Genomic DNA, 25068 nt, shown 5'->3' with positions numbered 1-25068 from the left:
CTTTCCTTTTCCTGGTAGGATTTGTTCTTTCATCTTTCACTGTAAATATACTTTTTGTATCTCAAGATTTTTATATGCTAATCATAATAATGCTTTTTCTTTTATCGGCTGATGTTTTCATCTGGAATCTGGAATCATTACTTCTGGCCTGACCTTCAGAAAACTGCTTAATCTGTGCATGCCTCAGGAGGAGGAGGTTGAGGAGGTTTTTTTTTTTAGCAGGGCAGACATGCGTATGTATTTGCCAGGTACTTTGCCTCAATCAAGCGTAATTTCTCAGTGTGGAATTTCATGTAACATAGTCAGAGGATACATTTTTCCTTCTTTTCCCCGGTCCCCACACCCAGGATGCTTTATAATTACTGTCATTCAGAGTGTGGGGACAAAATCACGTTAGCAGTTGCCTCAGATCTGGGGTACGTTTTGTTGTTTATCCTCTTGCCCAGAACGCAAGCCGCCAGAGGGCAGGCCAGCTTTCTTGGTTAGTTCCTGCTCAGTGCTGTGATGCTGGATCCTGCATCCAGTCTGATCCTTTCCCAAACGAATGGCTTCACATTTTGAGTTTACTTCTCTTAGCTCTATACTTGACTTTTCCACACATATTTCTATCCTCAAATTCATCTTTGTATTTTATTCAGCATGTTGAAGTATTTATGGAAGGAGAAAATTTCACAATAGTTCAGTCTGCCATGTTGTTGGGACCTTCACATTAATGCTATCCTTATACTGCACTTTAAATTAATTTTAAAACTCAGTTATTTATAGTAGTCAGTTTCAAGTATAAGAGCTGGGCTTCAAGTATAGAATTTTTAAGTAAAACAGTTGAATTTTATTTTAGGAACTGGAAATCTTTTATTGGATGAAGTGACTCTCAAACTTGCCGATTAAGTTTCAGAAAATGTTCTTAGAAGCAGTTAGAACTCAGAGCACTTTGAACCTACTTGAACCAGTATAAAATCATCTAGAGGCAGAACATGAAAACACTGTTTATCTCTATGCAAGGCAAGATTCTCCACAAGGTATTGTACAGCTCTGCTGATGATTAAGTTGCTAATCATTTTCAACAAATAACAACATGGTGCAGAGGACCTGGAAATTGGACAGAAAAGGGCTGAGAGTTTTGCTTAGGTCTAAAATCAACACCATTTTATGAGAAACTATAGGTCATATCAAAAGGAATCAAAATTTCATCAGAGACAGAAAAAAAAAATGAAAACCAAGGACACCTTGCTCTAACCACAGGGTTGTCTACTTCATGAAAAGGTCACGGGTTTGAGTGCTTAAATGCAAAGTGATTCCCCAGCAGCAGTGTTTTTCTGCTGAGGAAAAACATATCTTTCCCAACTTCTCTAGTCTAGCACGCCATTGTTTACTAGAAAAATTTCATTGATCCCCTGTTTTCATGAACCACTGTATATAAACTGTTTTCTATGTCCTTTACATTTAAAATGCCCCCGTTAGTCACTCACCATCCTCCTTACACTATGTTTTTTTTTCATAACATTAAGAACCAGTTGGTACATTATATACTAAGATTGGATGCTCCTTATCTAAATATTGAGAGAAGTATTTCAGAACTACATTTTTTCAATTCTTTTGGATTTTTAGACTACTTGTGCTCATATATGTGTAATGGCATGCTTGTGGAATAAACATCCAGCCGAAACACAAAATTAATTTATGTTTCATATATACTTCCCATTTATAGCCTGGATAAATCTTCTAAAGTCTTGAAAAAAAGTACTGAACATCTAGATACAGGAATTTAAAAGGATCAGAATCACCAAACAAAGACCTTCTGCAAGGTGTATTATAACCAAAGTGCTTAAGAACAGGGAGAGATGCCTTATAGTTGTATGAAAGGGAAAACCCAATGGGCTAACAGTGTGCTTCTCACCAGAAGTCCTGGAGTCTTGAAAGGGAAAAAAAATCCTAGCAAAAAAATACTACATCCACCAAACCTGCTTTTTAAAAGTGAAGATGAAATAAAGTGTTTCCAAAATCAAAACAATTAATTCATCAATTTTGCTAATTCACCAGTAAGCAGCATCGTGAACATAGATAGTACTAGAAAATGCACCAGTGTAACATGTCCAGTAAGCAATCAACAAAATGACAGGAGTGACTCATCCTTCAATAATAATCAGTATTATCAATGAATTAAATTCTCCAATCACAAGATAACAGGTTGGTTGATTTGATAACAAAAATCCAAACTATACATTGTCTATAAGAAACACTACATGTAAAGTTATACTGAAAGTGAAAGGTTGGGAAAACAGCATGCAAAGAGAAACCCAAAACAAGGAGGGATAGTTTCTTATATAGAATAGATTTTAAACCAATAACTAAGAGATAAAGACACGTATTGATAAGATCAATTTAAACAGATATCATAAATGTGCACCTAATGCAGTACAACTGATAGAAATATGTGCCTAACAAAATATCCAAATAAATAAAGCAAATATGATTAGATCTAGACAGTGCAGTGCAGTCATAGTGGGAGCCTAGCACCTTGCTGTCATTAATGATCAGACTGTTCCTATAGAAGATCCACAAGGATACATGCAACATTTCTATAATCAACTTTCTACTAGGTCACAAATGAACACAATGCATTTCGAAAAGCTAAAGTCATACCACGTAGTATCTCAGACCACAAACAAGTAAGACTAGAATTCTGTCAAAAGAAACATATACAAACAAGGGACCGATGTTTGGCACAGTGGGTTAAGCCACCAGTTAGGCCATTATTGCTATCAGAGTCCCGGTTTGCATGTCTACTTATCTACTTCTGCACACAGCTTCCTAGCAATACACTTGGGAAGGCAGCAGATGAAGAGTCAAGCACTTGGGCCCTGCAGCTCATGAGGCTGATGCTGATGTGGCTGCTGGTTTTTGTTTGGTCTAGATCCATGGCTTTTACAGCCATTTCGGTAGAGAGCCAGCAGATAGAAGATTTCTTCCTCCACTCTCTCTCTCTCCAGCTATTTCTTTCTTTCTGCTATTCTTTTTACTAAGTGAATCTTTTAAAAATACAGATTTCAGGGGTCAGCGTGGTAGACTAGTGGCTGAAGTCCTCGCCCTGAATGGGCACCAGTTCTAATCCCAGTGGTCCCGCTTCCCATCCAGCTCAGCTCCAGCCACTATGGCCACTTGGGGAATGAATAAATGGACGGAAGATCATCCTCTCTCTCCTCTTCTCTGTATATCTGCCTTTGCAATAAAAATTTGACTAAAATTAGGTACTGGAAAAAAATTGAGTTATAAGTCAATGGAACAAAATAGAGAACCCAGAAACTAATACACATGTGTAGAAGCAATTTTTGACGAGAGTGCCAAGAACATTCATTGGAGAGCATGCATGTCAATAAATGGTGCTGGCAAAACTGGATATACATATATAGAAGAATGAAATCAGATCACTACCTCCCACCATACGCTGAACTCAAACTGAATCGAAGACCTAAACAAAATACCTGATAAAAAATGAAATTGCTAGAATGAAACATGGAGGAAATACTTCAAGACATTGTTATACACAATGATTTCTTGGATAAAACCCCCCAAACACAAGTAACAAAAGCAAAAGTGGACAAAAGAGAGTATTCCATACTCAGAAGCTCCTGCATAGTTAAGGACACATTTAACAGAGTGAAGAGACATTTGATAAAATGGTAGAAAATATTTAAAACCTACTCAACTGAAAAAGGGTTAATGCCCAGAACATGTCAGGAACTCAAATCTCTTAGCAACTCAACAAATCTGATAAAGAAATGAGCAAAGGACCAGAATAGATAGTTCCCACAATAAGAAATACAAATAGTCACAGATATATGAAAAAACTCAGTATCACTCATCATCAGGGAAACAATAATAAAAATCACAATGAGATATCACCTCATCCCTGTTCGAATGGCTCCTATCAAAACGACAGCAACAAATGCTGGCCAGGATGTGGAGGAAGGGAAGCCCCTACACCCTGTTCAAAGAATGTGAATTAGTGCATCTACTATGGAAAACAGTATGGGGATTTTTTGGTAGTTAGATTTATTTGTTTTTATTGGAAAGGCAGATATATAAAGGGGAGGAGAGAGAGAGGAAGATCTTCCATTCGATGATTCACTCCCCAAGCTGCCACAACAATTGGAGCTGAGCCAATTTGAAGCCAGAAGCCAGGAGCTTCTTCTGGTCTCCCATGTGAGTGCAGGGTACCAAGGCACTGGGCTGTCCTCGAGTGCTTTCCCGGGCCACACACAGGGAGGTGGATGGGAAGCAGGGCTGCTGGGATTAGAACCAGTGCCCATATGGGATCCATGTGGTAGGGTGAGGACTTTAGCCATTAGGCTATCGCACCAGACCCTGGAGAATTCTTTCTAACAAAACAGAAATAGAACTGCAGGTGATCTAACAAACCCACTATTGGATTGGATATGCACACGAAAGACATGAGATCATTGTATCAAAGAGATACCTACTCCATCAGGTTTATCACAGAACTACTCACAATAGAGAAGACAGGGAATTAACCAAGATATCCATCATTAAATAAATAGATAATGAGCACACACACACACACCTGTTACAAAGGAAAGGAAATCCTATCACTTGCAGCAAAATGAGTTGTACCAGAAGATACCATGTTATTAAATAACATAGCCACAGATAGACAAATGTTGCAATATCCCTTTTATATGTAGGAGATTACAAACAAGCCCAACACCAGAAACCTCAATCTGACCACAGAACGGTGACTACTAGAGTTTGGAAGGTCGAGGGGGCAGAGTGAAGGGATTATAAAGAAATAATTATGTGGTGACAAAAAACAACAAAAAATGTACTATTTAGCTGAAATTTGCTAAAATCTTAAATATTCTTACCACAAAAAATGTAAAATATGCTAACTGGTTTGATTATGACAGTCCTGTCATGATACACATCTATATTAAAGAAGCACATTGCCACTGTAAATATAAATCATTATTTCTGTTTCATAATCTCAGTAATCTGGAAAAATGTTGTATATGAAATGAAGCGTTATTGGGTACAATTCTCTGTGTCAAATCAGTACTGACAAAGTCTCAGTTCTGGGAGCATTTCAGATTAGGGATAACTCAACTTGTGTGAATTTACTCATTTGTTCTAAAGTTATGCCCAATAAACTGAGAACAAGGACTTTGCTTGATTAACTGCTCTAATTCAAGTAACTGTAAGATTGCCTGCCACATTCACAGGCTCAACAAATACTTATTACATCAGTGGAAATGCTAAAGGAAGGCTGTTCTTCCCTTCTGCTGATTAGAGAGCTTGGAAAATTTCATAAGAGAAAAAAAAAATCCAGAGGGGGGATGTCTTGTGGGTGTAGGGAAGACCAGAGGAGTGTCATGAGTGCAAAGCTTCGGCAACACGAGGGCTGAAATCCATTTCTTGGAGCCTAAGGTGTAACCGGTACTTCTGAGGTGGGAGGGCCCTCAGGCCAAGCTAGTAGCGAGTCAGTGGTGGTGATGCATGCTTGCTTTGCAAGAGACCATAGAGAGACCTTCATCAGAAGCTTCCTACCTGGGGCAAGTACTCCCAACACAGGAGATTGCAGATTCAACCGCTGCTCATGACTGAGTGGCATGAGTGACCGAGGGATGGAGAGTAGAACTATTTCCTTACGTATTTGTGAAAAAATCTTATTTTTCTCTATTTCCAAAGACAGCACATAAAGAATAGACTAGAACTTGTAATTCTGTGTGATGACTTAAAAGCTTCAAATGATTGGCTTCCAAAAGGGACAGAACAGAAACTCCAAGAAGTGAAGAACAAAGTGTCCAGTGGCTAATGCCACTTGATGACGTTGTTGTAAAATCTAGGTACAATCAGATGCAAGGAAGGACCATAGATAGAATGTAGAGAAAATAACTATAGTAGAGTTCAATGCGTTGGGGCATAAATTCTGACACTGGGAGTCATCTCAGGGTTGTAATCAAAGCTTTGTTTCAAGGTATGTAAGACTGAACATTTAACTGACTCGGGAAGAGCATGAGAAACAGGTTGGTGTTTGCTCCAAAATATCTTTTTAAAACATGTATTTTATTTATTTGAAAGAGTGAGCGAGGGAGGAGGAGAAGAGGGAGGGAATACTTAAACGCGCTCTTTCATAGCAGTGCTCTTTCCAAACGTGCAAACAGTTCACAGGATTCACCAGGGGATGGATGGATAACTGAGATGTACTATGAACATGCAATAGGATGTTTTTCCTTTGAAAAGAACAGAACACTGATAGGAGAACATGGACGAATCCTGAAAGCATTGTGCGAAAATAAAAAAGCAGACACAAAAGGCCATATAGATATGTCAAAAGATTTCATCCATATTAAAATCCACAATAGGTGAATCCATATAGTTGAAAAGCAGCTTGATTGTTGCTGAGGATGGGAGTGTTAGAATAACTGCTTCCTGGAGACAGAGTTTCCTCTCAGGGGATGAAAACATTTTGGAGCTAAATCTAGGAGGTGGATGCATAGCATTGAAATGTAACAAATGCTTCACAGAATTAAAGTGGTTAATGTTGTTAGCTGAATTCCAACTTCATAATACAAATAATTGGTTTTATGAGCCAAAACATTTCTTAAGTCATTTTCTGGAAGGCAAGGGAAGGGGAGGAGAAGGGAAAGACAAGAGGCCACAGTCCACGTGGGAACAGCCCAAATCCGGGGGCAACAGCGCGAGCAGGGCTCTTTGCGAGGCTGATGATGTAGGAAGGACAGAAGTCAGTGAGTTAAGAAGACACACGCAAGCTACTCAGACTGTCAAGCACAATAGCCAATCAAGGATACAGACACACAGAGACAAAAAAAAAAATCCACCAAGATCTTCTACAGATGACCTACACTGCAGGAACTGCAGAGGGCAATAAGGTGAGGTCATAATCAGATGGTAAGCATGTGTAGATAGAGACAGCTGGGACTTGCAGAGGAAGACCTTGAGTCTGGCTAGAGATAAGGTAAGTGTCGAGATCATGAAGAAAAAAAGAAAAAAAAAAAAAAGTGCCTTTCCAAAGTGGGAAACACTAAACTCTTCTCAAACTCTTGCACTGACCCTTTTCAGATGGCCAGAAACTGGAATGGGAAGGAGAGGCACCTGGGACATTTGGTACTCCACTGTCAGGATGGGAAGCAGAACTGTGCAGGTGAGAGCAAGATGCCAGGCGAGGGGAGTCTGCATTATATTCATTAATCAGCTGATGGGGAGAGAGGAAAGTTTAAGCAGTGAGTGACACGAGCTTTGCCTTCAGGAAATTAATCTGGCAGGTAGGTGTAACACCGTTTAGAACAAAAAATAAAGAACTAGAAGCAAGGAGAGCTATTAGTGCTGACACTACAGCAGAGAGATCCAGAAATGCACATGGAAAAACTGATCATTAGATCAGGCGCGAGAAATTGATTAGAAATAACCTATCAGAAAGCTGATTGGAAGTTGTTGACAAAAGGAAATTCCAGAATTTTGATTTGGGGTGGCTTGAAGGGTAATTGTGACATTAACTCGAGAATTAGCATGCTAAGCAATGAGAAACAATGTGGATGTGGCATAGACATGTGTTTCATTTTACCTGCATTGCATTTGAAACGTTGAAGGAACATCCAGGTGGAGATGCCCAGTAGGCAATAATAAAGCCTGAGGGAGGAGATTAAAAGTCTGCAAGACATCCATGAAGTGTGAGGGCTGAAATGCAATTGGATTTTGTTATGCAGATGGCTGTGAGCACTCCGGGAAATGAAAAGAAATCAACCAGAAGCAAGCACGAATTTGTTGCCAACTAGTTATGCCAAATTAACCTCAATTCCTTTGTGATGAGCTATAAATCAAGGAAGTGTTTTCTACATGGTGTACCTTGGTTTCAGTTTAACATTTGACAAGTAGTTTAGGATGTCTTATGCTAAAATGGAAATGTGTCAGGTATAAAAGCAGAAATGGATGGGGTTTGCAGTTAATTGAATAATCATACCTGACGCACATGAATAAATATTTACACTAAAATGTTCATTACCTTAAAGGAATGATTTATTTACCTCGTTGAATATTTGAAAGGAACCTCTGATAGAATCACAACAAAAATACTTTGTTGGCTTCACATGCTTTTCCATGGTTTGGAATTTAAACTAAAACAGACCACAAAGAGAACTCCTATGACATTATCTGTAAAGAATAAGACAGAATTGCCTGTGAATACTATTTTGAAATAAAGAATGTGTTGTTTTTAACGAGCCTATACTTGTAAGATTTCCTGTTCAGAGGCATAATTTCCTGTTCAGAAGAATAATTCTGTATTGCTAAAATGCCATGTCTACCTGGATATGTCACTCTGTACTAATGTTTATCAGAGTATGTTATGAAAAATTGCCTTTCAATATTTTAAGGCATTAACAACATCTGTTTGAAGAATTTATCATTAAAATGCCATAGGGAGGCAGCAGTGCCTGAGAATTAAATAGAGGGTGACATGTCAGAGACTGAGCAGCTATTCAGACTGTTCATGACGGTCATGGCTACAGACCAGCAGGTGCAGCTAACCCATCACTGCACGATACACTGAAAGTGTGAGGAAAGTGCCTGACAAGCATTCTGTGTTTTCTCCAAAGAGAAATCAGTCATCTAGATCAGCTCTCCAATGAAATAGATGTAATCATTTCCTACATATTTATGATGTCTGAAGATATAACACAATTTAATATTTTCCCTTATTACTAGCACTTGCGAAATAATTGCCTTTGAGTACATGAGTCTTCTTATTTTATTGTAACTCAACCTCTGGAATCCAGAAAATAAAAGAATAGATACAGAGATGGGACACCTCTCCCTTGTTTAGATGCTGCTGTAAGATCAGAGTTTTGGTGATGGGACACAGAATCTTTTTTGCATAACCAACATTCTTCTTCAGGTTCTTTCTTTAGAAAAAAAAAAAAAAAAACCCGATTTTCTTCCTTATGGCAAGCACCAGAACCGACTGAGTTTTCCAGTCTCTCAGGGTACAAATGATAGCAAAAGAGATGAAAGTTGAAATTAATGGCTCTGCAAAAGAAGACTGCTTAAAGGATGCGCCTTAAAAGGGAATTGAGAGAATTTCTTCTTATTCCCGACTGTCAACTCCTCTACTCTCAACTTGTACTCTCATCTTTTCTAGCACATACCTGGGCAAGTCTTGCACCCACCTGAAAAACTGCACAAAATCTTTTGAGTTTCTATTTTTTCTCTGCAACTGCTAATGGCATGATCATTGTTTGATAGATTTCCCATGACTGGTGGGATACTTCGACAGCGTCAGCAAGGCATCAAAGGGACGAAGGTAGTAAAAGGTGAGTAATTTACGTCCTTATTGTCAGTGGCTTTAATTTGGTCTGATATCAAGCGGATATTCAAAACTGGAATCCACTGAAGATGCTGCATTTAACTTTTTAATTTTTATTGGAAAGGCAGATTTACAGAGAGAAGGAGATAGAAAGATCTTGCATCCACTGATTCATTCCCCAAACAGCCACAATGGCTGGAGTTGAGCTAATCCAAGCCAGGAGCTTTGGTGCACGGAGATTTGTATTTTCATCATAGAAGCCAAATCCTCATCAAGCTCCCCGTGTCTACCAGGAAACCTAAGATATAAAACCCAACACCAGATTGTAATAACTAAAATAGTTTCTGAACCCTAAGAGAAGTATTGCGATGCACTAAAGCTACAGCTTTGATCAACTTCTTAAGAACTATTAGTTTCCACCTATCCACGTGCCTTGGAGATCTTACTATGCTTTGGAGGATCCCATTTTTTCATAGATTCAGGTCCAAACCACTGCAGTCCACATGGTACTCATAGGAACTGGCATACAGACTTTTTAGCTTGCATTCAAACAGTGCCAATACACAGATATCCTTGTTGGTCTGAAACCATCTGCCAATCTGTATTTCCACACACATTTTCCCAAATTTCTTGAATCACTCTCTCTCTCTTAGAGTATCTCTTACCTTATTATGTACTCTCCACTCTCATCTGAAAACTAAGACGCAATATCCATTGGATATTGGATTTTTTCTTGCCTGGACATTTATTTAAAACTTGACAATATTTAAAACTTAAGCATTACTTATAACTAAAACACTTTCCCATTAATTCTAAAACACAAATCAAGGGCAATTAGGTTTCAAATATTTATGGGTAGCATATCAGGACTCCAAGGTCCTGTTATAGTATGTATACATTTTGTATGTCCAATGTTGGAAAAAATAATCTATAAAAATCACATGGACACTTATAAAATATGGGTATCTATTTGATAGATATTTATTTTGGACAAATGATTATAAAGGGCTAAATAAATTTATTTTTTATGACATTGCATATAGCACTTCCTATAAACTTAAACAAAAGATCATGTTCAAAAAGACTGAACTTACTATTACAAAATATGTATGGAAAATTAGTGTTACCTTAACTTATAATGTTAGTTTTTACAAATGAATTATAGTAAAAGTTAAACATTTCTAAATCACAGTATGTAATGTAGTCTGTGGTATACTATTTACTGTTCCTAATAGAAGAATACTATTATCAAACTCACATATTAATTACATTAGTATTGTTGTACATTCTTTAGTATTTTATACATACACAATTATGTCTTTAAAATTTTTACTTTTAACTTATTAATTACTATGCTTATTTTTCTTATATCTGGAACCTCCAAAACAATACTGAATAAAAATGATGAGGTCACACAGCCTTTTTTTGTTTTTTCTCTTAGGAAACACTTATGTATTATTACATGAAATTCTTTATCACTGAAGTATCATTACTTAACTAGTTTGCATTTGTATGATTTTTACTAGAATTGGGAAGTTATATTTCTGGTTTTCTGATAATTTTTTTATTATGAATGGATACTGAGTTTTTTTCTTGTGCTAATCAAAATCTTTCTATGGTTGTACCATTTTATTACCTAATATAATAATTTATATTAATTTCAAATATTAAATACCTTTGCATTCCCAGGATAATCTCTACTTGGTTGTCTTTCATACATATCATTGGACTCAATTTGCTAATATTTTGATAAGGATTTTTGTCCATGCTCACTTAAATACAAGCATTTGATATTTCCTACTTTATTATTTATCTACTTAAAAATATTTTATTATCTGAAAGGCAGAAATAGATCAAGAATGAGAATGTAGTACATACATACACACACACATGCACACACCACCACCACCACCACCATCACTCCCCACTATTATTTTGGACTGGGCAAAGCCAGGACCAAGACTCAAACCCAGGCACTCTGACAAAGTGATTTCAGGTGTCTCAAAGGTGTCCTAACCATTGGGTCAAACTCCTGCCCTGCAGTTTTGACATGTATTAATTTCTGGCTTATCAAATAGTTTAGAAGTGTTCTACCATTTCTATCTCACATTCACAAGCAACAAGTAACAAAAGAAAAATCAAAATATTATTAGAGAGGGAATACTGTATAGAGAAAATAAAACTTCGATGTTTTCAAAGAGGACTTTGTGTGAGGAAAATTATTGCTTACATAATGGCAGGCTTTCAAAGTAAAATGTGAACTATTTGCAAAATCTTATTGAATCCTCATTACATAGAAAGCGGTCATTCTCAAATCCCTCTTAAGAGGCGAATTTTAAAGGTTTGTAGCATTGCTTACCCAAACTTCTAGTGTTCAACTGATTTTACACTCTAAACAAAACTGTCAATATAACTATCTGTGTTACATATGTGTTCTGGAGAAAAGCACCAATTTAATGTGCTAATAACAACCTTTGAATTGCTGTGCAGGAAAAAATTAGAGCCTAAGTTATTCAGGTAGAGTGATTTCCTGTTGGAATATCACTCCTTCCCAACATTTCCACGTTCCTCTGGAATATTATCACATGTATTCAACCATTTAACTTTTCAGCACTATGTGTAAATGTAAACCATATAATCTTTATAGTCCTCTTGTCACAATTGCTAAGGGACTCTATTTCTAGCCAGTATGATATATTTTGATATCAGCATCATGTAGAAGCATTACTGGGGTAAGGCTAACTCATTGCTCCTACCATGACTCGGGACGAAATGAGAACATTAGCCTACATGCTAACATCTAATCGTTAGGTTGCTAACTTTTACTCACTTTGTAAAGTCTGAGTTCAAAATGTCTTCACCTGATTTATTTTCACTTACTTTTGCTAGACAAGAAATTGTTCTTTCTCAAAGAAAATAAAACAAGAAAATACTATTGGGAAAGTAAACCCAGAAGTCTGTCAGAGGAGTAGATTAACGGGAATTACACAAAGATGAGACTCACCTCTAAGATAATTAACCAGTTGGGGAGACTGGCAAGACTTGTAATTCCTGGTAATACTGTCCCTCATCTCCTGTTTGAGTGCTTGCCACTCTTTACCCCAACCCCCCAACATATGACAAGCCTGAGAAAACTTTCCAGGAAAGCATTTGCTTTCACCAGATCAAAATAGGAAAATAAATCAATTCGTTTTGTGTAGTTGAATGATAAATAGTGGTTGTCATTTTTTATAGATGATCAGCTCATATCTCTTTTTAAATCAAATAGCCATAGAAAACTAGGAGATTAAACTAGAAGTCTACTTTTTTTCTTGCTCTTTACTAGAAGATGTCAGACAGATTTAGTGACAGTTAATTTACAGCTTCTGGCCAAAAAGTTCAAAATGATTCATAAATGTCTCTTTGATAAGGAAGTGTTGGCCAATATCTCGTTAGACAGTTGATCTGACTGACAAAAGGAGATTGGTAAAATGTGTCTGAAAGTGAGCAGCAAGGAAATGTAGGATTATAACAGACTTAAACAGAGGTGTGATTTTAAAATTACCTCTTAGTACCTTCATTTTTACTGAGAAATATCACCTCGTCTTCTTACGAACTACATTGTCAAAGTCCAGAAAGTCACTCACGTAATTCTCACTACCAACCTGTCGTAACTTTACAAAATTGTCTTGAAACAAATAGGAAGGGCTGGATGGTGTTGAAATACTTTGGGTTTTCATGTTTGTGCCAGTATAGCCATTTTTTAATTGCAATAGTGTTGGCAGAAGGAAGTATTACTGCTCCAGAAACAAATGACTTAGTAATGTTAAGGATAAAAGACATATAATCTTCAGAATCTTTGATTGCATGAGGACTGGAAAAATATGACTAAAAGTAAGAGAAAAGGACAGACAGTGGATGGAAATTCATTCTGTCTTCCTGCTTCTCAAAAAGTAAATTTGGAAAATTCCATTTGAAAAAACACAAAATCAGTGTGCATTGCTTGCCACTGAAAGAATCCTTGGCACATGTTATATAACTTGGAATACAGTAGGCAAACAAAAATTGCTAAACAAACCAAGAGTGATTTAATGAAAACCAATTGTAAAGATGGTTTAAGAATAAGAAAATCATTTGCAGTGACATGAAGGAATGACTACCGGATTTGGCCATTAGAATGTGGTTTAAACTATTCAGAACAGCATCTTTTGGAGTTTTAGTGGAGAACCCAGATTATAAAAGAGTGAAGAGTGAATGAATAATCAGAGTGGTGTGGTTGAAAATTTATTTTTTTTCCCCAAAGTACTGTCAGAGAAGAATGAGTGTTATTAATGCATAAGACTAGACGAGGAAATATTGAGAAAAAATTTGTAAGTTAGAGATAAAAGCAGGATGTTGGGAGTACATCAACAGGAGAAACTTAAGAGGCAAAAAGGAGAGGCGGAGGGCAGGCAGGACTGATGGAGTATGGCACCTGGGACATGGAGGGGACACGTTCTAAAGCAGAGATGGTGGAATTCATTCAAGACCAAAGGAGAGACCTTTCTGCCTATGGCGTGGACAGTGAGGGGTGAAGAAGAGTCAAACATAGCCAGCAGGTTACAAAGGTCAGCTGGTGATACACAAGGAATGGAGAGTAAGAGGAAAGACAGGAATATGTTCCAGTTAGAATAGTGACATTTTAAATTTCACAGTGAAGTAGTGATGATCCCATTCAGGAGGTTTGAAGGCAAAGTCATGACTCTGAAGAAAGTGGTAGGCATTCAGAGCAAATGGATACTGGGATCAGGGAGATTAATGGGGATCTATGCAAAGATCTGTGCCAGCCAATAGGAGAGGAGACAATAAGTTGTAAACTTGCTGCACTGGTCTACACATGATGGGATCTTTCCCCATAAGATTCAGCAATCCCAGCATAGAAATCCAATTGTAAATAGTGGGTTTAATTATAGGATGGAAGTTGGCCACAAAGTTATGAGAAAACAGATGGGAATCAGAATGGAACTACTGTTGGAGTCCATGCCCTTGAAAGCTAGACTGAAGGAGGAAAGTGGGGTAGTTTGAGAAGGAAGTGGGGGAGATTGCAGTCAGGGTCAAGGGCAAGAGAAACCAGAGACTAAAGGACTTCGGTAGCCTCCAGGATCACAGTGTTTGGCCCTGATGTTAAACGGCTGATTGGGCCTGGAGAAGTTCTGTATAGAGACAGGAAACTTGGACACAGACATTAAGTTGTGTCAGGTGTTTATCTGAAATAGCCAGAGCTGCGAGGGCTTGCGCATGGGTGCAGTCCACATCCTACGGCAGCCAAAACACATGATCCAACTGTTAATATTAGTCCAGTAACACATGGGTGACCAGATCAAAGGACCCAACTGCCTCAGTGATGCAATGTCCTGGATTTAATTCCAAACTTAGTCCCTGCTTGTACACTGGAGCACATCAACATATGGACACTCTTCTATAGAACACACTGAAGGTCCAGTAAGTCCAGTCAGATTACACAGCTCAAGAAGTTAAGGTGGGATTCTAAACCAAGATTAGTGTGTCAGGATCTGGGTTAACGCTGGACCAGAAAAGGCAAGAATGGGGATAAAGGAAGAGCCTGTGACTGTTCTGACAAATTGGTCTCAGCTGCCACAGGCCATGACTCGATATAGAAGCAAGCACAAAGGCCACATTAGAGTCAGTGATTTCAGGAATAGGTGTCACCAGGTGGTTAGAAGTGATAGTTCCCTTCACTTGTTTCAGTTTTAAATTGTTCATGTTAAATAAAGGTGTCATAGGCAATGCACCAGTACACTTGGAACATGGGCCATTTAAAAGTGGCAAAGTTTTAATGTTTTTTATTTTGTTTTTATTGGAATGACAGAAATACAGAGGAGGAGAGACAGCAAGGAAGATTTTCCATCTGCTGATTCACTCCCCAAGCAGCCACAATGTGTGGAGCTGCACCGATACGAAGCCAGGAGCCCAGAGCTTCTTCCGGGTCTCCCAAAAGAGTGCAACATCCCCAGGTTTTGGGCCATCCTTGATTGCTTTCTCAGGCCACAAGCAGGGAGCTGTACAGAAAGCAGGGTTTCTGGGATTAAAACCAGACTCCATATGGGATCCCGGCACTTGCAAGGTGAGAACTTTAGCCACTAGGCTACCGTGCCAGGCCTGAGCAGCAGAGTTTTTACAAATGAAGTTACTGTGCTTTGAACTTTTTTTTGAAAACTCAATCTATTTTTAATAAACAGGATTGACTTATTAAGTTACATCCTAACATTTTCTGGGAGCAATTGAACAAACAAGTCAGTTTCCTTATGTCTGGGATGCTTGTAAACATTTTTGTGCTCCAGTAGATAGAAGATGCTTCATTCTGCTTGAACATCCTTCAAGGGACGATCCAAGAGGCAGAATGTCATCTGCATTGTCAAATGACCTTGCTTTGTGATCTTAGAAAACAAACAGCTTTAAAGGAGAAGAAGCTGTCAACCTGGGCCATGTCACAATCATGAGAGTTGGTCACATGCTGCAGCCTGTGGTTCTGAATTATAGTAGTCTTTTACGTAGTTACACTGTAAATCACCACCCACTATTTATGGCATCTCTGCACTTCTAGCCAAAATATCAAGTAAATCAAATTGGAGATGAAATATTTCTGTCTTAAACCAACCCGATATGTTCTTGCTCTTGACAGCTATAAAACTCAAGAGTTCTTTTACAATTCACTGTCTGAAGTCTCAAAATCACAACTTTGGATGACCTGATGCGCCCCAACCAGAATCCTGGAAATTTCAGGATGTCTGAGAAATTAGCTGAGAGATCCTTTAGCAGATCCTTATTACTGGGAGAACATCACAGGCGACTCAGAGAAATGTATCATTAATGATGGTGCCGAAGGCAAGAGTTCACTGACAACAACATTTGAAGGGATCCCTAAATTGGAATTAAGGCTTGCCATTAATGGGATGATAAGACGGAGATGTTTTCTGCTGTGTTGTACAAAGTCAGCTATAGGGTAGTCAGAGCCCCCAGCGGAGCCTGATAATTATCCTAAGAAAACACTTATGTGGACAAAAACAATTGCTCTTCTTCAAGTTTGTCGTACAATAGGAAATAAAAGGGAACTGAAAGAATGAGCTAGAACGAGGACATAAACAATAATGAAACTGTTTACTGCCACAGGGGAATGCTGTCGTAACTGTTTGGGATTCTTAAGTAAAAACGGCTATGTCAGTATTATCATCTTAAAGAATTTAATGAAGTCATGCAACATTTCATGCAACATTACATGCACATTTGGTAATACAACTTCCATTTTTGGAAAATATGATGCAATCTAGTCTTTCCTGTGCTGCTAACTGCTGAGGGAGTTGGTACTGCCCTGATCTTTCTGTCCTAATGTGAGCTGCCTTGTCTTCACAGGAGTACAAACCTCGGGGAGTTAGTATTTTTCTTCAGTATTTCTGAAACCTTTTAAGTATATTTCTCCTAGTGATTCTGACTATGCTTATAACAACAACAAAGGTATATTTTTGGATCTTACCTGCTTGGTTTTCCAGAAAAGGTGAAATTCCTAAGAGAATTTCCCTTCACAAGTATTTAGGAATACAGGCAGCCTTCCAAACCCACAGGTTCAGTCACTGTAGATACAACCAGCTATGGATTGGAAATATTTGGAGAGAAATTTTGTGTGCACTGAACATGTATGGACTTTTTGCTTTTTAGTTGCATGAAAAATAGAATCAAATACCCATTTACACAGCACTTTACATTAGTATTGGGTACTAAAAGTAAGGCAGAGATTTCAAGTACAGGAAAGAATGTGCATAGGCTATATGCAAATGCACCCCTTTCTGTAAGAGATTTCAACAGCCATATGTTTGGGAATGTGCAGAAGAACTGGAACCATACACCTGTGATGCAGATTGCTCTAGCTTCCCTTCCTGACTCTGGAGTGATGGCAGATGGTGCTGTGGAACGGCTTAGTCCTCGGGGTTTTTCTCACTAATCCCTTACTCCCAACCCCAGTCACCATCAAGGCTAACACGCAATATCCAAACATGGTGGGTTTTTTGTATTTGCTGTACAAAAGTGGCTTGAGGAAAGTTTGCTGTCCAACTCTTCCTGTATTTAGCATCATCACTGACAGGTACCTTCATAGTCAAGTGCATGGCCTTTGACATCAGGCAGACGCTAACCAACACCAGACACCAGCTGAGAGACACAGACAGGAGCTCTGCCCACAGGCATGACCTTAGGAACTTGGAACCTAAGTCTCAGGTTGCTCAGAGCTGTTACGTGGACTAACGCAGCATGGTGAAGCGTGGACTAACGCAGCATGGTGAAGCGTGGACTAACGCAGCATGATGAAGCGTTTGGGCATTCCGTGGCATGTACTAAGTGCTTGATGAACGATAGCCCTAAAATGTCACTATTATTATTATTACTATTTACTGAGTTGCCACATACGAGTGAAACACACACAAAAGCAGAGAATGTGCAAGAACTACAATTCTAAAACACTTAAGAATAAAGTAATGTGAATTACTCAAAGAACATATCAATCTCTTGTGTTGCATGAGTTAATGACATGGCTACTAATCTTCTTTTGGATAGCACAAAATTAAAGTTCTTGCTATTTTAGAATTCTTCTGGAGGGATTTTTTTTTTGTTTGGTATTTTAAATTCTTTTTTTTTCATGACACATTTCTTCTCACCAATCTGTCAACAGGTGTCTTCCAAGTACCCTCGGAAGTTCCATCACACTGTCATCGAGGTGTCTCCCAGCAATGTAGGGGCTTTTCTGTTGTTTTGCTGTGAGACCTTCCTTGTATTGCAAGTACATGGGTACACTGGATGCAAATTGAATTCAGTAAGTATTGATTGACCCATGACCAGCTAGACATGCACTGTGTTTACTGGTGAGCATTAGGTGAAGGGGAAAGGATTGAGTAAAAAACTGTTTCAAATACTTCAGAACATTATGATGGGGGAGGGTAAGAGGGCAGAGAAATGGAGAAAGTAGAGAAATGGCTGTAAGAAAGAATGAAAATGCTACGACGAAGGGGAAAAAAAAATCAATGCATTTGAATACAAAGCTGTGAAATATTGATTTTTAACTGGTAGATTTATGAAGATTGAATGAGGGGACTCATTTTAGCTAGCACTTAAAAGATAAAAAGGACTTCAATAGGTACAAAAGAAATGGGCACAAAGAGTAAAATATACATGGTTTAGAAACATTTGGGAAACATAGTTCAGAGCAACAAAGACACAGTAGAAAATGGAAAGCCCTAGGTTATTGATTAATGAAATGGAAAACAACAATAATAGCACAGCCATACAAACAGCAGTAGGAATTCTTTTCATACTAGTAGAATCAGTCAGATAGTAAATGCTAAGTGTTAAGTATGTGCCAGGAATTCAAGTTCAGAATTTCACTGAATTCTCAAAAATTAGTTTTGAAGACATGTGCCACCTAAACCTTTTATAAATGAAAAATCAGGTGCAAGAAAGTTAAACTTGCCAGAGCTCACACAACTTTGATAAAATTGGGGTTCCAAAATGTTTAATCTCCAAACCATTTAATTCACATGAGCATTTTTTTAATGTGAAAACTTGGAAATCATATAATCCAGTTTCTCCACATCTATTTGCTCTATTTTTGTGACAAATAGATGCTGTATATTATAATCAGCATGAAAATATATCCTGGTTTTTGTAACTATGGTATACGTAATTAGGGTTTAAAACACGTAACAAATATCATTTTGTCTAGCAAGGAAATCAAGTCTCATCTTTTAAATCTTTCCTATCGTGACAAGGGAATTGATCTTAATGCAACTTTACCCTTCCTGGAATGATCAATTCAATGATATGAAGATGCTGCTGCAAGGGAAGGATGGGATAGTGTGGTATGAAGTGCAGAAATGTGGGAGAAGCAAGTTCCTAAATATTAAAACTCTTATCTTCACTGTCATACAACTTAACACCACCAAGATACAGGATATAATACAATCTGAACCAAGAACAATCTTGAGCTAGGGAGCAGTCAGCTATGTTAAACTTGTGAAAGCTTTTACCAGACCTGTTCCCCAATGACCAAAAATCTTCCTTCCATTAGACCTCCTTGTCTGTAGACGACTACAGCGTATTTGCTGAAACACAATCAGACCAATGATAAGCCAAAACACATGGCCTTTATTATAAATAGTGAAATGGCCACTGTGCTGCAGCTTGAAACTATGGTCACAGGACCGTAGATGGGGATGCCACGTTGCATTACGATTGGGATTTTGAGGCATTCTCCCATAGGGACAGAAGTTAGGCATGTGTATACACATCTCTCTTCAAGCAAGAAAGATGCCTAGAAGCCACTGTCATGCCAGCTAATGAAATAAGCCACCACCAGCTTGATGCGGAGTCCTAGTCTGCGCTTTGGACCCTGTACTTGGCATTCACTTGCCACAAGGCAATCTTGCTTCCCAGCAAACCTGAACCCCTGGATGACTGAATCTCTGGTTTTTAATTTTTTTTAGATCAATATAATTTCCACAGATTAAAGAGGATAAAAGAGACCTGATAGTGACTCATTATTTGAGGGATTTTTTTTTTTTATGTTTCTAACAGATCTTAATTGATTAGCAATTGCAGTAGACTTAAAATGGACTGATGCAGAAAAAGACACAGTCCATATTTCTGGTAATATATTTTAATAAAAACTTCCTGTAAAAAAACCCACCCACCACTTTAAGATATATTAACCAGAAATTTTATTTTACATCTTTTATTTATGCACATAAAAAGGCAAATTGCAAAAAAGTGAATTATACAGATATGCCATGTATTCTTCAACTATAAGGTTCAAGGAGCCCTGTACTTTAGAACAGGCCTTTTGAAAGAAGAAATACAATGAATTTAAGAGGAAAGTGATACTTTGGAAAGGCTGAGGAAAAACATTTGCAATTTTTTGCTACAAAGGACTCAGAAGTAATTTATGAATTACAGTAACTAAGAAGGTTGCTAAATTTTGCTATCTTATTCTGCCTGTTATTTCTATGCATCTATTCCTTGTGAAATTCATCTCGTCAATGACACTGCAGAAGACTGCGGAATACTTGAAGCAACATTGAAATAGCTGCATCTGTATGTCAGACATTTCAAGTAAGGGTGGTATTGTGAGGTTTATTTTTAAGTATAAAAATGGGTCTCAACTGGTCATCATGTAATTGGTTGGTATGGTTTTCCACCTAAATTAGCATGGTTTTCTGAATTAATAAGGTCTATTAGCTAGATCCTGCTCCACAATTCTCCAAACTGAGTGTAGCTGAAGAAACACTGCCTGAATCAATACCTCCACTTCCTAACTATACACCCTCCGTGATGTCTCATCACACACTTCTGTTGAGAAGATGTATTGTGCTACATTCAGGAACACTATGCGCCCAAAGTCCACTTGCTGTTTTTCAGGAAGTCCACAGTTTGATAGTCTGCCATTAATCTCCTTCAGGAAAATGCTGCAAGTTCCCAAGGAATACTGTAGGGGACTCTTGAAGACTACCACCAACAGGTGAAATGCCCTCAGCCTCTGCATGTATGTGTGTGGGGGCGAGAAGAGAGAGTTGTGTCAAAAATCAGATTTAAAACCATGTGTTCCAATAATTTCGATAGTTTTGTACAGGTGCTCTCAAAAATGCTAGATTTTCACAAAAGACAAATAAAATTCATCTCAGCCTCTTTTCATTAACGATCACCTGTCCCTCTCCTCTGGCAATGTTTAATAGTAAAGTGCATCACAAGCTGAGAAGTGTACCAAGAACTGGCTGTGAGAAGCTAAAACCTGCACGACCTTGACTCAAGCAACAGCATTTCCAAGTACGATGCATTTAACTACACCATTATCCTAGATGACAAGGCTGAGACTGAGGGAGCATGAGGAGAGTAAAGCTTCAAGTCCCTTGGGGTAGACAGATAAAATGAGGCAGAATCTGTCTAAACAATGTATTTGTTATAACTAGTCATTGTGTTTGACAGCTTTCCTCTGTAAGCTACACTGACTCACCTGCTCACGGCAGTCGCAGCGGCATTGTAAACATAGAACAGACATGTCCGTTTTGACTTTCCACAGAGGAAAACACATACACAAACCTAAATGAGGGCTTGATTTTCCATTAATGTGACGTGTTCTTGGTTACTAAAGAGACATCTTGTCCTAAATATTTTTGCTTTCTTACGTTGATTTTGGTAAGCTCTAGCTTTTGTTATGAAGCTGTACAAAAGGAAAAACACTTTTTAAATTGTTGAGCTACTATAAACTTGGCAGACTTTTTAAATAATTATAATGAAAATCCTTTTCTCATTCTCATGGTATATGTTTTATATATTCACATTAAAAAATGTTCTTTAAGTATTACAGATTCATTTTTACAATGTGAGAGTTGGATTCAACCTTTCAACAAAAGCCAGAGGCCAAAGAAACTAATGTTCCTGACCATGTCTATTATGTTTCAGCCCTGTACCTAGCAAGAAACACAACAACCTTGAAACAATCACTGCTGAGTACAGAAGGTGTTACTATAAATGAATCCTAAAGGACGAGCAATACTGTCCCAGGAACGTCAACCAATTTCTGCTACTTCCGCTCATACAGCACTTGCTGTGTATCAGACACAGAACAGTCCTCCATAAAGTAATTCATTTATTCCCACAACTCTGTGGGGCAACTGCTACTACTTCTAATTTACATGTAAGGCAACTGAAATTCACAGAGATGAAGTAATCTGCCAACAACACACAGTGTGTGTCGTGGTTGGAATCTAATAGATTGTCCAGCCCTAGACACTGTGCTCACAACCAAAACAGGTTGCCTCTGATAAGGAAACCCACCAAGGAGGAACAGGGCAATGAATACAGGGGGCGGTGGCAGCCTAACTGGAGCAACAAGTGACTGTGATATTTTCCAACACGGCTCTTTGAACATCCTCCTGATAATCTAAATAGGGATATGACTACAACACGTTTATTCTTCCCACCACATGCTACCAATTCAGCTGCACTGAGAAATGCAAGGGGAAAAAATGTAGAAATCGTCAACATGGGGATCTTCTCTCTCAAATTATTATATTTAATAGAATTCAAAAGTTTTGGCTGAAGCATGAAGACAATAATTAACACTTTCCAAAGCAGATGTCAAACCATATGCTGAATCCCCAAAGGCGGACGCTCAGAACCAGCTGCACAATTCTTAAATGCCACACCCACATCGACGTTCTGGAGTTTGAAATTGAAAACTTTCTTGGGAGAAATTATTGGCAAGCCCTGGAGTTGGTGGGAGAGGTCTAGTTTCACTTCAACATTGGGAAAGGAGCTCCTCTCGGGAACTATGTGTCTCCTGCAGTTTGATGTGCATGTAGACTGGTGTGGACCAAAGTGCCCGAGCGCACTGCAGCCCACAGTGTGTGCAGGTTTTGAACAGTTCAGATAAATGTTTATAAAGAGGGATTAACAATGGGGTAATTCATGTTCACATTCAAGATCTCCTGGAAAGAATTAAAATATCTTGCCAAAAAACCAAAAACCAACAACAACAACAACAACTACCACCACCACCACCGAAGGACAACGGAAATACAATTTCTGTTTCTGTATTGGAATTCTGAACTGGAGTTCTGCATTGGGAGCCAACACAGCAGCACTTCTGTTCTGCCTGTTCACACTGTCAGAGCCAGCACAGGAAGGTCTAGACAATGGATCTGGGGGATTTATGTGGATTCGGTTTCTTCGCCTACTTCACAGACATGCTGAAACCACCTACTTCATGGCCTTGATGGCAAGATCACATGAAATGCTAGCTGAAAATACATGCACTTTAATCCTTAGTCCAAAGCACTCCATAAAGGATGTGTGTCATATCTGTGGTTATTATCAATGCAAATATTATATGCTAAAGTCCCTTTTTTACCCAATTTACTTGAATAATCAGGACAGGAAGCTACTGACTAATGTTCTATTTTCTAACTACTTTCAAATCACCAAATCCAAACATTACCATAGTGTCCCCTCAATTCAATGGGCAATAATAGGAAGATACAGCTAACAACTGTTTCATATACTTATTTGAAAGAGAGGGAGGAAGATGGGAGACAGAAAGGTATCTTCCATCCATTGGCTCACTCCCTATATAGCGTGCAACAGCTGAAGTTAGGTCAGGCTGAAGACAGGAGCTCTGTGTTGGTCTCCCAGTTGTGTGGCGGGAACCCAGCTGCTTGGTCCATTTTCCACTGCTTTCCCCTCGGTATCAGAAGTGAAGCAGCCAAGGCTCGAACCAGTGTTCAAGCAAGTTTGCCAGCTGTCATCTCTACTGTATGTCAAATGCCATCAACAATTTACTGAGTGCTTACAATATGCACTATGCTACAGGTTTTAACACTATGCCATTCACTCCCTCACCATATTCTTTAAGCAGGTACTGTTTTTATTCACATTTTACTGATGAAAAACTAGGACTTTGAAAGGTGATGTTCTTTGCATCGTGGTAACACAACTGGTATGTTGTGGAACCAGAATAAACAGAAGCTGTCAAATTAAAATTATTGCTCATTGAGGGGGTCAAATGTTTGGTATGCATCCTATCATAGAAACTCCACTAAACACCATCAATAACTCAAAGCAATTAATCTTGGGGAAGGAGTAATTCTTCTTTAGACATAGCTTATATGTGTTTGGGGAATATATCAAAGGATATGAGGTAAACTCAAACAAATGGCTTCTTATTTTCAAGTGAAAGAATTTCATGTCAGAACACAAAAAGAACCACATAGTAATTAAACACATATTGCAGCTGATGGGGGCACTGCGCAGTGAGTGTGAATGGGAGGAGGCAGAAGCTTAAACTTACAGCATAGTATCTGATCAAGTGAATACTTCTTAACAGTCATCTTTTGTTTGTCATCTTCGTTCAAATACTGGAAACTTCACATATCAATGTTTAAACTGGAAATTTAATGTCAGAATCAAAGGCAATCATATATACATGGGTAATAATTAACTTTTTAAGCTGCCAAAGGCTGTGATATGTTAGCACATGTTATGTTCTAAGAGATTTCACTTAGAAATATATCCAAATTTTTAAAATTAGCTGCTCTAGTAGGTATAGTGCTTAACTCACAGAAGGTGTACAATCAATGTTAAATAAATATAAATATGATTGGGAGTTTGGTGTAGGGATTAAGATGCCCTTTAGCTGGCTGCATCCCATATAGAGTGCCTGGGTTTGAGTCTCAGCTCAGCTTCTAAGTCCAGCTTCCTGCTAATACACGCCATGGGAGGCAGTCAGTGATGGCTCAACTCCTTGGTCCTCAGGCACTCCTGAGTTCCATACTAACACAAAAGGTATATCTAGCCAATGGTGACTACTGACATTTATCAGCACAATAATGAACTCTATCAATGGCCTCTGTAGTTCAGTAGAGACTACCAGGAAAGGGAAGGTTCCACATCAGCTATCGGTATCTATATCTACAATATGGGCTAGTACCACAATTCCACAGTTACTGAGAACAAGCTGGATGCTAGTAAGAGAGCAGTCTCCTGGGGAGTTAGGGTGGGTAGGGATGGGCAAAGGAGGTAACCAGTGACAGTTCATACAAGGGTTTACTAATTCTGGGTTTTGAAGGGAATAAGAGTATGTCCCTGTCAAGCACATTCATTTTTTTCCCTAATAATTAGCAAGAATCAGTTGCTTTTGAAGAAGTTTCAAATTATAA

At 38.4% G+C, this 25068-nt stretch overlaps 1 protein-coding gene across 2 annotated transcripts in view; it reads right to left on the bottom strand.

Moving 5' to 3' along the window:
- The window catches only part of IMMP2L (inner mitochondrial membrane peptidase subunit 2), a 691058-nt gene that overhangs the window by 20574 nt on the left and 645416 nt on the right, over window positions 1–25068 (bottom strand). The window lies entirely within an intron of this gene.

Source organism: Ochotona curzoniae, unplaced genomic scaffold (genome assembly GCF_017591425.1).
Source record: "Ochotona curzoniae isolate NIBS_2020 unplaced genomic scaffold, NIBS_Ocur_1.0 scaffold_2476, whole genome shotgun sequence".
NCBI lineage: Eukaryota > Metazoa > Chordata > Mammalia > Lagomorpha > Ochotonidae > Ochotona > Ochotona curzoniae.
This window is presented reverse-complemented; position numbering and strand designations above follow the sequence as displayed.